This window comes from Schistocerca serialis, unplaced genomic scaffold, assembly GCF_023864345.2.
Source record: "Schistocerca serialis cubense isolate TAMUIC-IGC-003099 unplaced genomic scaffold, iqSchSeri2.2 HiC_scaffold_1420, whole genome shotgun sequence".
In the NCBI taxonomy this organism is placed as follows: Eukaryota; Metazoa; Arthropoda; class Insecta; order Orthoptera; family Acrididae; genus Schistocerca; species Schistocerca serialis.
The window spans coordinates 1,404,932-1,419,216 of NW_026047648.1; the positions used below are offsets into that span (position 1 = coordinate 1,404,932).

Genomic DNA, 14,285 nt, shown 5'->3' on the forward strand with positions numbered 1-14,285 from the left:
GAAACATTCCCCAGGCTGTAGCTATGCCATGTCTCCGCAAAATCCTTTCTTTCAGGGGTGCTAGTTCTGCAAAGGTTCGCAGGAGAGCTTCTGTTAACTTTGGAAGCTAGGAGACGAGGTACTGGCAGAAGTAAAGCTGTGAGGATGGAGCGTGAGTGCTGCTTGGGTGGCTCGGTTGGTAGAGCACTTGCCCTCGAGAGGCAAAGGTCCCGAGTTCGAGTCTCGGTCCGGCACGCAGATTTAATCTGCCAAGAAGTTTCATATCAGCGCACACTCCACTGCAGAGTGAAAATCTCACTCTGGAAACATTCCCCAGGCTGTGGCTATGCCATGTCTCCGCAATATCATTTCTTTCAGGAGTGCTAGTTCTGCAAGGTTCGCAGGAGAGCTTCTGTTAACTTTGGAAGGTAGGAGACGAGGTACTGGCTGAAGTAAAGCTGTGAGGATGGAGCGTGAGTTGTGCTTGGGTGGCTCAGTTGGTAGAGCACTTGCCCGCGAGAGGCAAATGTCCCGAGTTCGAGTCTCGGTCCGGCACGCAGTTTTAATCTGCCAGGAAGTTTCATATCAGCGCACACATCGCTGCAGAGTGAAAATCTCATTCTGGAAACATTCCCCAGGCTGTAGCTATGCCATGTCTCCGCATTATCCTTTCTTTCAGGGGTGCTAGTTCTGCAATGTTCGCAGGAGAGCTTCTGTTAACTTTGGAAGGTAGGAGACGAGGTACTGGCAGAAGTAAAGCTGTGAGGATGGAGTGTGAGTGCTGCTTGTGTGGCTCAGTTGGTAGAGCACTTGCCCCCGAGAGGCAAATGTTCCGAGTTCGAGTCTCGGTCCGGCACGCAGTTTTAATCTGCCAGGAAGTTTCATATCAGCGCACAGTCCTCTGCAGAGTGAAAATCTCATTCTGGAAACATTCCCCAGGCTGTAGCTATGCCATGTCTCCGCAATATCCTTTCTTTCAGGGGTGCTAGTTCTGCAAAGGTTCGCAGGAGAGCTTCTGTTAACTTTGGAAGCTAGGAGACGAGGTACTGGCAGAAGTAAAGCTGTGAGGATGGAGTGTGAGTCGAGCTTGGGTGGCTCAGTTGGTAGAGCACTTGCCCCCGAGAGGCAAATGTCCCGAGTTCGAGTCTCGGACCGGCACGCAGTTTTAATCTGCCAGGAAGTTTCATATCAGCGCACACTCCACTGCAGAGTGAAAATCTCATTCTGGAAACATTCCCCAGGCTGTGGCTATGCCATGTCTCCGCAATATCATTTCTTTCACGAGTGCTAGTTCTGCAAGGTTCGCAGGAGAGCTTCTGTTAACTTTGGAAGGTAGGAGACGAGGTACTGGCAGAAGTAAAGCTGTGAGGATGGAGCGTGAGTGCTGCTTGGGTGGCTCAGTTGGTAGAGCTCTTGCCCCCGAGAGGCAAAGGTCCCGAGTTCGAGTCTCGGTCCGGCACGCAGTTTTAATCTGCCAGGAAGTTTCATATCAGCGCACACTCCTCTGCAGAGTGAAAATCTCATTCTGGAAACATTCCCCAGGCTGTAGCTATCCCATGTCTCCGCAATATCCTTTCTTTCAGGGGTGCTAGTTCTGCAAAGGTTCGCAGGAGAGCTTCTGTTAACTTTGGAAGCTAGGAGACGAGGTACTGGCAGAAGTAAAGCTGTGAGGATGGAGTGTGAGTCGTGCTTGGGTGGCTCAGTTGGTAGAGCACTTGCCCCCGAGAGGCAAATGTCCCGAGTTCGAGTCTCGGTCCGGCACGCAGTTTTAATCTGCCAGGAAGTTTCATATCAGCGCACACTCTTCTGCAGAGTGAAAATCTCATTCTGGAAACATTCCCCAGGCTGTAGCTATGCCATGTCTCCGCAATATCCTTTCTTTCAGGAGTGCTAGTACTGCAAGGTTCGCAGGAGAGCTTCTGTTAACTTTGGAAGGTATGAGACGAGGTACTGGCAGAAATAAAACTGTGAGCATGGGGCGTGAGTTGTGCTTAGGTGGCTCAGTTGGTAGAGCACTTGCCCGCGAGAGGCAAATGTCCCGATTTCGAGTCTCGGTCGGGCACGCAGTTTTAATCTCTTAGGAAGTTTCATATCAGCGCACACTCCGCTGCAGAGTGAAAATCTCATTCTGGAAACATTCCCCAGGCTGTAGCTATGCCATGTCTCCGCAATATCCTTTCTTTCAGGAGTGATAGATCTGCAAGGTTCGCAGGAGAGCTTCTGTTAACTTTGAAAGGTAGGAGACGAGGTACTGGCAGAAATAAAGCTGTGAGCATGGGGCGTGACTTGTGCTTGGGTGGTTCGGTTGGTAGAGCACTTGCCCGCGAGAGGCAAATGTCCCGAGTTCGAGTCTCGGTCCGGCACGCAGTTTTAATCTGTCAGGAAGTTTCATATCAGGGCACAGTCCGCTGCAGAGTGAAAATCTCATTCTGGAAACATTCCCCAGGCTGTAGCTATGCCATGTCTCCGCAATATCCTTTCTTTCAGGAGTGCTAGTACTGCAAGGTTCGCAGGAGAGCTTCTGTTAACTTTGGAAGGTATGAGACGAGGTACTGGCAGAAATAAAACTGTGAGCATGGGGCGTGAGTTGTGCTTAGGTGGCTCAGTTGGTAGAGCACTTGCCCCCGAGAGGCAAATGTTCCGAGTTCGAGTCTCGGTCCGGCACGCAGTTTTAATCTGCCAGGAAGTTTCATATCAGCGCACACTCCTCTGCAGAGTGAAAATCTCATTCTGGAAACATTCCCCAGGCTGTAGCTATGCCATGTCTCCGCAATATCCTTTCTTTCAGGGGTGCTAGTTCTGCAAAGGTTCGCAGGAGAGCTTCTGTTAACTTTGGAACCTAGGAGACGAGGTACTGGCAGAAGTAAAGCTGTGAGGATGGAGTGTGAGTCGTGCTTGGGTGGCTCAGTTGGTAGAGCACTTGCCCCCGAGAGGCAAATGTCCCGAGTTCGAGTCTCGGTCCGGCACGCAGTTTTAATCTGCCAGGAAGTTTCATATCAGCGCACACTCCTCTGCAGAGTGAAAATCTCATTCTGGAAACATTCCCCAGGCTGTAGCTATGCCATGTCTCCGCAATATCCTTTCTTTCAGGGGTGCTAGTTCTGCAAAGGTTCGCAGGAGAGCTTCTGTTAACTTTGGAAGCTAGGAGACGAGGTACTGGCAGAAGTAAAGCTGTGAGGATGGAGTGTGAGTCGTGCTTGGGTGGCTCAGTTGGTAGAGCACTTGCCCCCGAGAGGCAAAGGTCCCGAGTTCGAGTCTCGGTCCGGCACGCAGTTTTAATCTGCCAGGAAGTTTCATATCAGCGCACACTCCTCTGCAGAGTGAAAATCTCATTCTGGAAACATTCCCCAGGCTGTAGCTATGCCATGTCTCCGCAATATCCTTTCTTTCAGGGGTGCTAGTTCTGCAAAGGTTCGCAGGAGAGCTTCTGTTAACTTTGGAAGCTAGGAGACGAGGTACTGGCAGAAGTAAAGCTGTGAGGATGGAGTGTGAGTCGTGCTTGGGTGGCTCAGTTGGTAGAGCACTTGCCCCCGAGAGGCAAATGTCCCGAGTTCGAGTCTCGGTCCGGCACGCAGTTTTAATCTGCCAGGAAGTTTCATATCAGCGCACACTCCTCTGCAGAGTGAAAATCTCATTCTGGAAACATTCCCCAGGCTGTAGCTATGCCATGTCTCCGCAATATCCTTTCTTTCAGGGGTGCTAGTTCTGCAAAGGTTCGCAGGAGAGCTTCTGTTAACTTTGGAAGCTAGGAGACGAGGTACTGGCAGAAGTAAAGCTGTGAGGATGGAGTGTGAGTCGTGCTTGGGTGGCTCAGTTGGTAGAGCACTTGCCCCCGAGAGGCAAATGTCCCGAGTTCGAGTCTCGGTCCGGCACGCAGTTTTAATCTGCCAGGAAGTTTCATGTCAGCGCACACTCCTCTGCAGAGTGAAAATCTCATTCTGGAAACATTCCCCAGGCTGTAGCTATGCCATGTCTCCGCAATATCCTTTCTTTCAGGGGTGCTAGTTCTGCAAAGGTTCGCAGGAGAGCTTCTGTTAACTTTGGAAGCTAGGAGACGAGGTACTGGCAGAAGTAAAGCTGTGAGGATGGAGTGTGAGTCGTGCTTGGGTGGCTCAGTTGGTAGAGCACTTGCCCCCGAGAGGCAAAGGTCCCGAGTTCGAGTCTCGGTCCGGCACGCAGTTTTAATCTGCCAGGAAGTTTCATATCAGCGCACTCTCCGCTGCAGGGTGAAAATCTCATTCTGGAAACATTCCCCAGGCTGTAGCTATGCCATGTCTCCGCAATATCCTTTCTTTCAGGAGTGATAGTACTGCAAGGTTCGCAGGAGAGCTTCTGTTAACTTTGGAAGGTAGAAGACGAGGTACTGGCAGAAATAAAACTGTGAGCATGGGGCGTGAGTTGTGCTTAGGTGGCTCAGTTGGTAGAGCACTTGCCCGCGAGAGGCAAATGTCCCGATTTCGAGTCTCGGTCGGGCACGCAGTTTTAATCTCTTAGGAAGTTTCATATCAGCGCACACTCCGCTGCAGAGTGAAAATCTCATTCTGGAAACATTCCCCACGCTGTAGCTATGCCATGTCTCCGCAATATCCTTTCTTTCAGGAGTGATAGATCTGCAAGGTTCGCAGGAGAGCTTCTGTTAACTTTGAAAGGTAGGAGACGAGGTACTGGCAGAAATAAAGCTGTGAGCATGGGGCGTGACTTGTGCTTGGGTGGCTCGGTTGGTAGAGCACTTGCCCGCGAGAGGCAAATGTCCCGAGTTCGAGTCTCGGTCCGGCACGCAGTTTTAATCTGTCAGGAAGTTTCATATCAGGGCACACTCCGCTGCAGAGTGAAAATCTCATTCTGGAAACATTCCCCAGGCTGTAGCTATGCCATGTCTCCGCAATATCCTTCCTTTCAGGAGTGCTAGTACTGCAAGGTTCGCAGGAGAGCTTCTGTTAACTTTGGAAGGTATGAGACGAGGTACTGGCAGAAATAAAACTGTGAGCATGGGGCGTGAGTTGTGCTTAGGTGGCTCAGTTGGTAGAGCACTTGCCCCCGAGAGGCAAATGTTCCGAGTTCGAGTCTCGGTCCGGCACGCAGTTTTAATCTGCCAGGAAGTTTCACATCAGCGCACACTTCTCTGCAGTGTGAAAATCTCTTTCTGGAAACATTCCCCAGGCTGTAGCTATGCCCTGTCTCCGCAATATCCTTTCTTTCAGGAGTGCTAGTTCTGCAAGGTTCGCAGGAGAGCTTCTGTTAACTTTGGAAGGTAGGAGACGAGGTACTGGCAGAAGTAAAGCTGTGAGGATGGAGCGTGAGTTGTGCTTGGGTGGCTCGGTTTGTAGAGCACTTGCCCGCGAGAGGCAAATGTCCCGAGTTCGAGTCTCGGTCCGGCACGCAGTTTTAATCTGCCAGGAAGTTTCATATCAGCGGACACTCCACTGCAGAGTGAAAATCTCATTCTGGAAACATTCCCCAGGCCGTAGCTATGCCATGTCTCCGCAATATCCTGTCTTTCAGGAGTGCTAGTACTGCAAGGTTCGCAGGAGAGCTTCTGTTAACTTTGGAAGGTAGGAGACGAGGTACTGGCAGAAATTAAACTGTGAGCATGGGGCGTGAGTTGTGCCTGGGTGGCTCAGTTGGTAGAGCACTTGCCCCTGAGAGGCAAATGTCCCCAGTTCGAGTCTCGGTCCGGCACGCAGTTTTAATCTGCCAGGAAGTTTCATATCAGCGCACACTCCGCTGCAGAGTGAAAATCTCTTTCTGGAAACATTCCCCAGGCTGTACCTATGCCATGTATCCGCAATATATTTCTTTCAGGAGTCCTAGTTCTGCAAGGTTCGCAGGAGATCTTCTGTTCACTTTGGAAGGTAGGAGACGAGGTACTGGCAGAAATAAAGCTGTGAGCATGGGGCGTGAGTTGTGCTTGGGTGGCTCAGGTGGTAGAGCACTTGCCCGCGAGAGGCAAATGTCCCGAGTTCGAGTCTCGGTCCGGCACGCAGTTTTAATCTGTCAGGAAGTTTCATATCAGCGCACACTCCGCTGCAGAGTAAAAATCTCATTCTGGGAACATTCCCCAGGCTGTAGCTATGCCATGTCTCCGCAATATCCTTTTTATCAGGAGTGCTAGTTCTGCAAGGTTCGCAGGAGAGCTTCTGTTAACTTTGGAAGGTAGGAGACGAGGTACTGGCAGAAGTAAAGCTGTGAGGATGGAGCGTGAGTTGTGCTTGGGTGGCTCGGTTTGTAGAGCACTTGCCCGCGAGAGTCAAATGTCCCGAGTTCGAGTCTCGGTCCGGCACGCAGTTTTAATCTGCCAGGAAGTTTCATATCAGCGGACACTCCACTGCAGAGTGAAAATCTCATTCTGGAAACATTCCCCAGGCTGTAGCTATGCCATGTCTCCGCAATATCCTTTCTTTCAGGAGTGCTAGTACTGCAAGGTTCGCAGGAGAGCTTCTGTTAACTTTGGAAGGTAGGAGACGAGGTACTGGCAGAAATTAAACTGTGAGCATGGGGCGTGAGTTGTGCCTGGGTGGCTCAGTTGGTAGAGCACTTGCCCCTGAGAGGCAAATGTCCCCAGTTCGAGTCTCGGTCCGGCACGCAGTTTTAATCTGCCAGGAAGTTTCATATCAGCGCACACTCCACTGCAGAGTGAAAATCTCATTCTCTAAACATTCTCCAGGCTGTAGCTATGCCATGTCTCCGCAATATCCTTTCTTTCAGGAGTGCTAGTTCTGCAAGGTTCGCAGGAGAGCTTCTGTTAACTTTGGAAGGTAGGAGACGAGGTACTGGCATAAATAAAGCTGTGAGCATGGGGCGTGAGTTGTGCTTGGGTGGCTTGGTTGGTAGAGCACTTGCCCGCGAGAGGCAAAGGTCCCGAGTTCGAGTCTCGGTCCGGCACGCAGTTTTAATCTGCCAGGAAGTTTCATATCAGCGCACACTCCGCTGCAGAGTGAAAATCTCTTTCTGGAAACATTCCCCAGGCTGTACCTATGCCATGTATCCGCAATATATTTCTTTCAGGAGTGCTAGTTCTGCAAGGTTCGCAGGAGATCTTCTGTTCACTTTGGAAGGTAGGAGACGAGGTACTGGCAGAAATAAAGCTGTGAGCATGGGGCGTGAGTTGTGCTTGGGTGGCTCAGGTGGTAGAGCACTTGCCCCCGAGAGGCAAATGTCCCGAGTTCGAGTCTCGGTCCGGCACGCAGTTTTAATCTGTCAGGAAGTTTCATATCAGCGCACACTCCGCTGCAGAGTGAAAATCTCATTCTGGGAACATTCCCCAGGCTGTAGCTATGCCATGTCTCCGCAATATCCTTTCTTTTAGGGGTGCTAGTTCTGCAAGGTTCGCAGGAGAAATTCTGTTAACTTTGGAAGGTAGGAGACGAGGTACTGGCAGAAGTAAAGCTGTGAGGATGGAGCGTGAGTTGTGCTTGGGTGGCTCGGTTGGTAGAGCACTTGCCCGCGAGAGGCAAATTGAAACGTCCCCTTTTTTACTATTTATGCATGACTGTGCTTAAACTGACACACAATATTTTGTTAGCGCAACGCAATCTGACTTTCAAAATTCCCTACAAAAGAATGGCCCTGACTAACATTAAACTATACCTTTCACAAATCACTTACCTCACAAAAATCTTCGCTGCTCAAGCTACTGCAATACAGCGAGCGCCACTACTGCCAGCTAAATAAAAGATTCAAACTATGGAAGGCACTAACTACTGATAGGGATAGTTAGCAAATGAAAGGTATTAATAGAGAACAAACAATGTATTTACCTTGATATCATCATATATAAATATAGCAGTTCATGACAAATTTCAAAACTCCGCCATCTCTCTCCCCACATCCACCACTGCTGGCGGCTCACCTCCAACTGCGCAACGCTACGCGCTGTTCGCATCCAGCTGCCGCTGCCCAACACTACAATGGCGAGTATTACAACAATGCAAAGCAGCCACAGACTGCACACAGCACAGCCAGTGATTTTCATACGGAGGTGGCGTTACCATAAAAAACCTAAACAGCCTACTTAACGTTGCCAACAAGAAAATATAAACAGCCTACTTACATAGAGAAAACATAAACAGCCTACTTACATAGAGAAAACATAAACAGCCTACTTACATAGCCCCCATGCTCCCCACAAAAAATTTTTACAAATAGGATTGGGCAGTGGCCAATACAGAATTGAAAAATTTTTTCATAATTACGATAACAAAGAAATCAAATGCACACACTTATTGATACAATGTTGGTCAAAAGCTAAAATTCCTGATCATTCATTACGGTAAAATATAGTGTTTTTCTCAAAGTCTGAGCAGTAGAAGAAAATGCACACGGAAGTAGTGGATTTCCATGCAGTCTTGAAGAAGTAGTGTTGTCCTTCCAACGGAAAGACAGTGCTGACTCTCGACATGCAGACAAGTAATGGGTCACAACAGAGCAAACCCACAGCAGAGTCATTCGAAGTTTTGAAGAATATTGGTAGGTAGGTCATCACAGAGCAGACCCACTGTAGTCCTGGTAGAGATTGTGGTATTGGTGGGCCACCAGAGGTGCAGACCCCACTGCAGTCCTTGTAGAAATAATGGTATTGATGAATCATCAAAGATGTAGACCTACTGTAGTCCTTGTAGACACGGCCAGCAGCCATCTGTTGCGACTGTGCAGGTGCACAATCACCATCGAAGAGTCTTGCGGAGAATATAGCAAGTCCATAAACCACCCCTTGTCCACTCACAAAAAATTTGTTTGACGTGTCCTTAGAACCAGCAATGCTGTTATCCAGTCCCTTGCGGAATTATTAACACATGTGCAAACACTAACAGTCCCAACTTCTCACATATTGTCCATATACTATGACCAACAGAAACGTGTGCAGTGAAATGTAACTTACAAGTTAATAATATCATGAACTGGTGACAATTACAATTTTATAACAGAAGAATACAATAACAAAGGTACAAAATACATCATTAAAGAACATAACAATACAGATAACATTTGTAGTACAGGCTTTACAAAAGAATCGAACTAACATAGACATCAGTGTTACAGGAATTATGACATGAGTACGTACATAAAAGTTCAGAATAACTCTCGAAACATCAACTTCACACATAAGCATTTAAACAGAATGAATAATGTCTAATATCTTTACAAAGTAAATAACATAGTATTTGAAAAATTCTACAACATAAATCTTATTAGCTAAACACATAAAGACAGGAAAAAGACAAATACACAAGGGTACATATACACATACCAGAATAACACAGGAGAAAAGGACAGGGTTTGTTTTCAGTGTAAGATTTGGTACTGCAGTATTTTGCGAACAAAACCTTTTTTGTTCTTGGAGATCTCCCTTCGTTCATCATTATTCCCAAAAAGTCCTATCTGTACCTCTTTTCTGTATTCTAATCATATTTCTTTCAAAATAATTATTTCTGATTGTACAATACTCATTTGGGCCCAAATCCTTTTTTATATAACTTCGCAATGCATTCTTTACCTATTCTCCATAGTCAGTTTCTCATATAGTCTACCCCCTCTTAAGCTAACTTAAATCTACTGAGCTCAGATGCTAAACTAAGGGACGAGGCAATGCAGCAGCACGTAAAACAATTATTATAAACAGCAATGAAAAAAATGGAAAATTGCAAAGCAAGCTACAGTATAAATTAGCAAAAGTCAAATTCAATAACACTATGCCTGGCAAACAGCAGCAACTTATACCTAAACATGACATAGCGCAAGCAGAAAAAATATTACACTAAAATGGCCATGTCTAATACCTATGTCACATCTTAACATTAGAGTGATGCATCACAATTTATTCTACAAAAGAAATTACCAAGTACTTGAAAAGAAAATTATGTGTTACTGTTATTAGTTCCTTCTTATTGTTCTTTCCTTTCCAAGTGCTCCTTTTTTTTAAAGAATGTGGATCATAAAATAATTATTTAATAGATCTGTTGACAGAAAGTGTTCACATTAGCAAATGCATTTCATTTTATAAAAGCAATGCTGCAACACAGCTGAAAAACAGGTATCAAATGAAATAAGCAGTTACGCAAACCAAAGCATAAAAATATCATTCAATAGTCATGTGACATTTCATAAGTTAGTAGAAATTCTCTCAACTCTCGTAGAAAGACGCTTGTCGTAATCAGGTGTGCAGATGTACGAATATTTCCCATCAATTCATAAGCATTTCAGTAATTAGCACAAAGTGCGAGTAATCATATGTTTTCAAGTAATGAGGGTGTCGCATTAGCGATGAAAGGCACACCCTAATGGCTTGTTCTCCAGGTGTTTGACACGTCCCACGTCCCCTTTTTTTTCTACCTGTGCCGCTGAAAAGGGCTCGCAATAATGGCTTTTTCTCCAGGCGTCTGACACAGCTGGGTGCCCGCGACGCATTACGTGCAGGTGGTCACTTAACTTTCTTACGGAAATATTTACCGCTACAGTGACAGCCTCACATAAAAATATTTCACAGGTCAAGAATTAGCGTTGCAAATCTGTAGAAACAAAATCCTATGAATATAACAGTGTCCAAAAAATGTTCAGTGGCATTGTGATACATTCACACATGATTCACACATGTCATAACTCTTAAAGTACGATTCTTGGTTTCCAACATCCTTTTTCACAAGTCAAGAGTCCCTACCCACTATTCATTACTCCTTACCTTATTACACATATACGTATCCATCGACACTCGTCAATATTTCGTCATTATAAATATGAAGCATAATCAAATAACTCATATAGCCTCAGCCTATTAATCGTAAACATACCTCAGCAGCATAATACACATCGTCGTCGTAAAAATAACATCATAACACCTCGGTCAAATCTCAAAATCGTCGTAGCTTCCTCCAATAATTAAAAAAATTCTTTGCTCATGTCAAAAGTGTCATCTGCCTCAAACGTACTTTAAAAATCATGAATCCATACCAAATACATCATTCAAAGCTCTCATAGTATCACAATGGTTCCGAAAAAATATGAGCATTTCACAAAGTACAGACAAAATACAATTTCATAAGTGTGAAGTTATCCAACTGTGTAATTGCGTAAACATGTGTCACTGATGTAGTAAAAATAAATGTTTGTCTCTCTCAGTTAAATGATCAGATAGCTGTGTAAATTGTGTGTTAGAGAAATATGGTACCGATGTGTAAAGTTGTATAAGCAAATACCATATTAGCTAGGGTTCCTTGTGGTTGCCACACACATGGTACACAAAGTAAGCATGTACCCCCCTGAGGATTAATGTAATTATACCCTCAGGTGCTACAGATTATTGCAATGGAATGAAATGTATCACGGAAAAACTTTGTATCATTGTGTTTCAAATATCTTTGAAAATAAATGTTTTTAGTACAAAATTGATCACTCAAATACGTGTCCTGTAGCGCTAAATGTGCGTCTTGTTGCAACATAATCTCTGTGGAAGTGTCGTAGTTATCGTCCTCCGAAAGCTAAGTTCTGCAGAAGTCAATGTACTGACCTCATGATAAACAAAGTGAAATGCTTTGCGTATAGATATCATACTTATTACACTTATTGCCGTGATGAAGAAAGTACTGTGCTGTAACGTATTGTTGTGCTACAGAAAAGGCTGTCTCCTTGTAGCTATACCATAAAAGTTACTACTAAAACATGTTTTACTTTCCAGAATAATACAGAAAAACTGTGCAGATATAAAACAGAAACACCGCAAAATCAACATTGTAAATTGTCACTCATTAGTAGCGTCGTGATAAAATCGTGTAGCTGTCACATAAACTAACTATTGTCTCATCTGGTATCTCACAGAAAGTACTTTAAATCCGGAATGTATTTTCAAGTTAACCAAAATGTTGCATTAAAATCTCATTAGCAGTACTGGTAAATGTTCTAAGTATGTGAGCTTTATAGTCGTTACGCAATCGTGCAACAAACAAGCAAGAATGCACACACACAATAACACTGTGTCGTCTGTCCACAATAACAATGCATTCGTAATTTCTGTTTAAATAATTTCTCTTGGTTCTTGGCTGGATATTTAACTTCAAACATTGTTGCATGGTAACAGTTTCTAAAGCATACTAGTAACGTGAAGTGAAACGTTTTATGGCAAAGACAAAGTTAAAAGACAGATTATCTGTCAATAAATGGTTTTACATGTGAAATGTGGTGTAAACCTTTACTCTTCCTAGTACGCAGAGTTTCAACTTCAACACAATTATCATGTGGTATACGTCGGATTCTGTAAGGTCCATTGTAAACTAGAAAGAATTTGTGACTCAAGTGTTTCTTCTTATGTGACAATGAATGAGCTTTAATGAGAACTTTCTGACCAATATACAATTTCTTTGCATTTGCTTTACCGTGTAGTTTTCTCCTTTTGTCTGCTGCAGATTTTATATTTTTAAGAGCCAAATCAATTATGTCTTTGTGTCGAAGTTTACGTGTATTTGGGAAAGGTACAAGCTCTCTGATTCTGTTCGGTGGTTCTTCATTCTTTAGTACAAGAGTAGGTGGTAAAGCAGTGGAATCATGAGGCATTTCATTCAGCACATTTTGAAATAAGTGTAAATATCTGTCCCAATGCTGATGCTTTCTGTGACAATAAAGTCTGCAAAGCTTATTGATTTCTTTCATAATCCGTTCAGACGGGTTACAATGTGGTGAGTACAATGAAATAAAAACAGGTTTGATTTTATGGTTGCGAAGCATGCGTGACCAAACAGCAGATCTGAATTGCGGTCCGTTATCTGAAATGACTTTACTAACGTGTCCAACTTCACGTAAGAAATTTTTAACAAAGGCGTTGGATACAGACCGTCCAGTGGCTTTACGTAACGGTGTGAAAGAAACAAATTTTGAAGTAAGTTCAACAGCGACTAGAACGTACGAAAATCCATTAGATGTTCTGACAAGCGGTCCCAAGAGATCAACAGCAGCAAATTCTTTTAATTTAGAAGGAATGATAGGAAACAGCGGAGCACTATGGGAGATAGTAGATGGTTTCGCCTTTTGACAAAGTTTACAAATAGACAAGACTCTTCGAATTCTCTTTTCCATATTGTTAAAATAACAAGTCGTTCGAAGAATATGATAACATTTTCTTGGGCCAAAATGTGCATAGCTGAAATGAATGTACCAAATGAGCTTATTAACAAAATCGTCAGGAATGCAAAGTACCCATAGCTTGTCATCAACAGTGCAGCGTTTGAAGAGTATGTTGTTTCTAACCAGGTAATAATGCCGAATCTGTGTGTGTGTCTTTTCATGCCATTTGCTCTTGATGTCTTTCCAAATCGGATCTTTATCTTGTTCATGAGCAATGTCCTTTAAAGATGTGGTGATGAAGTTTTTTTTTGTCGTTATTGGGATTTGGAGACCTAACTTCTACAAATTCACCTCCTCGAGAGGGCCCTGCTCTGTTTAAATCTCGCCAGTTCTGATGCAATTCAGGTCTGTCGTTACGATCATATCGTCTGTCGTCATGTCGGTAGATTTGATAGTATCTTTCTTGTCGGTCACGTGGTGGAGAATTTCTCCCTGAATCGTAACTGCGCGCTGGACCGTTGCGTCTGAAGTTATTCTGTCTCCCTTGATAATAATTATTTTGGTTCCCATATTGTCTGTTTCTCTGATTGTCTCTGTGATAGTCATTACTGCGGAGAGGTGATCTTTCCCTGTAATTATTACTACTCTGCCAACGGTTGTCATACGGGTGGTGTCTGTTTTGGTCACGATATGTGTTGTGAGAATAGCCTTGTCGTGTCCAGTTATTATTTCTTTCATCGTGGAATTGTGACAGATGTGACCTGTAATTGTTGTGCTCCTGTTTCCGCGTTCCCCGATTGTCAGTGTCAATTTCCAGTTCTTGTAACAGACCCTGAAATGCTTCAATGTCATCTTTGCAGCGTCCTGCTAAAATAATATGTCGTAAATGTTCAGGCAATTTGAGTAAGCAAATGCGGATGAGTTCTGAGGGGCTGTATGGGTTTGATAGATATTGATTCTTATGCAACATGTCTTCAAAATATTTGACAAGACTGGAAAATTCAGATTGTTCAAAGTGTTTCATCATCATGATGCTATGTTTTACACGGTCTTGTGTAGCTTGAGACCAATACGCTGAGAGGAAGGCATGATAAAAATCTCCTTCACTGTGACAATCGTGAATGACCGATCGCATTCTTACACCTGGTTCATTCTCTAAGTAGCCACACATAAATTCTAACCTGTGCTCCAATGACCAGTTGGGAGGGAAACAATGAGAGAATTGATGGAGCCACGCTTGTGGATGAATGTCGTTGGCA

General features: G+C 44.4%; 4 non-coding genes across 4 annotated transcripts; all 4 read left to right on the forward strand.

Annotated features, from left to right (window-relative positions):
- The first annotated feature begins 160 nt into the window (after positions 1-160).
- Positions 161-237, forward strand: Trnas-cga (transfer RNA serine (anticodon CGA)). Its single transcript has one exon. It is a non-coding gene; the product is annotated as a tRNA-Ser (tRNA).
- A 1,128-nt stretch (positions 238-1,365) lies between these two features.
- Trnas-cga (transfer RNA serine (anticodon CGA)) lies at positions 1,366-1,442 on the forward strand. The gene has a single exon. It is a non-coding gene; the product is annotated as a tRNA-Ser (tRNA).
- Positions 1,443-3,174: 1,732 nt separating this feature from the next.
- Positions 3,175-3,251, forward strand: Trnas-cga (transfer RNA serine (anticodon CGA)). Its single transcript has one exon. It is a non-coding gene; the product is annotated as a tRNA-Ser (tRNA).
- An 829-nt stretch (positions 3,252-4,080) lies between these two features.
- Positions 4,081-4,157, forward strand: Trnas-cga (transfer RNA serine (anticodon CGA)). Its single transcript has one exon. It is a non-coding gene; the product is annotated as a tRNA-Ser (tRNA).
- The last annotated feature ends 10,128 nt before the right edge of the window (positions 4,158-14,285 follow it).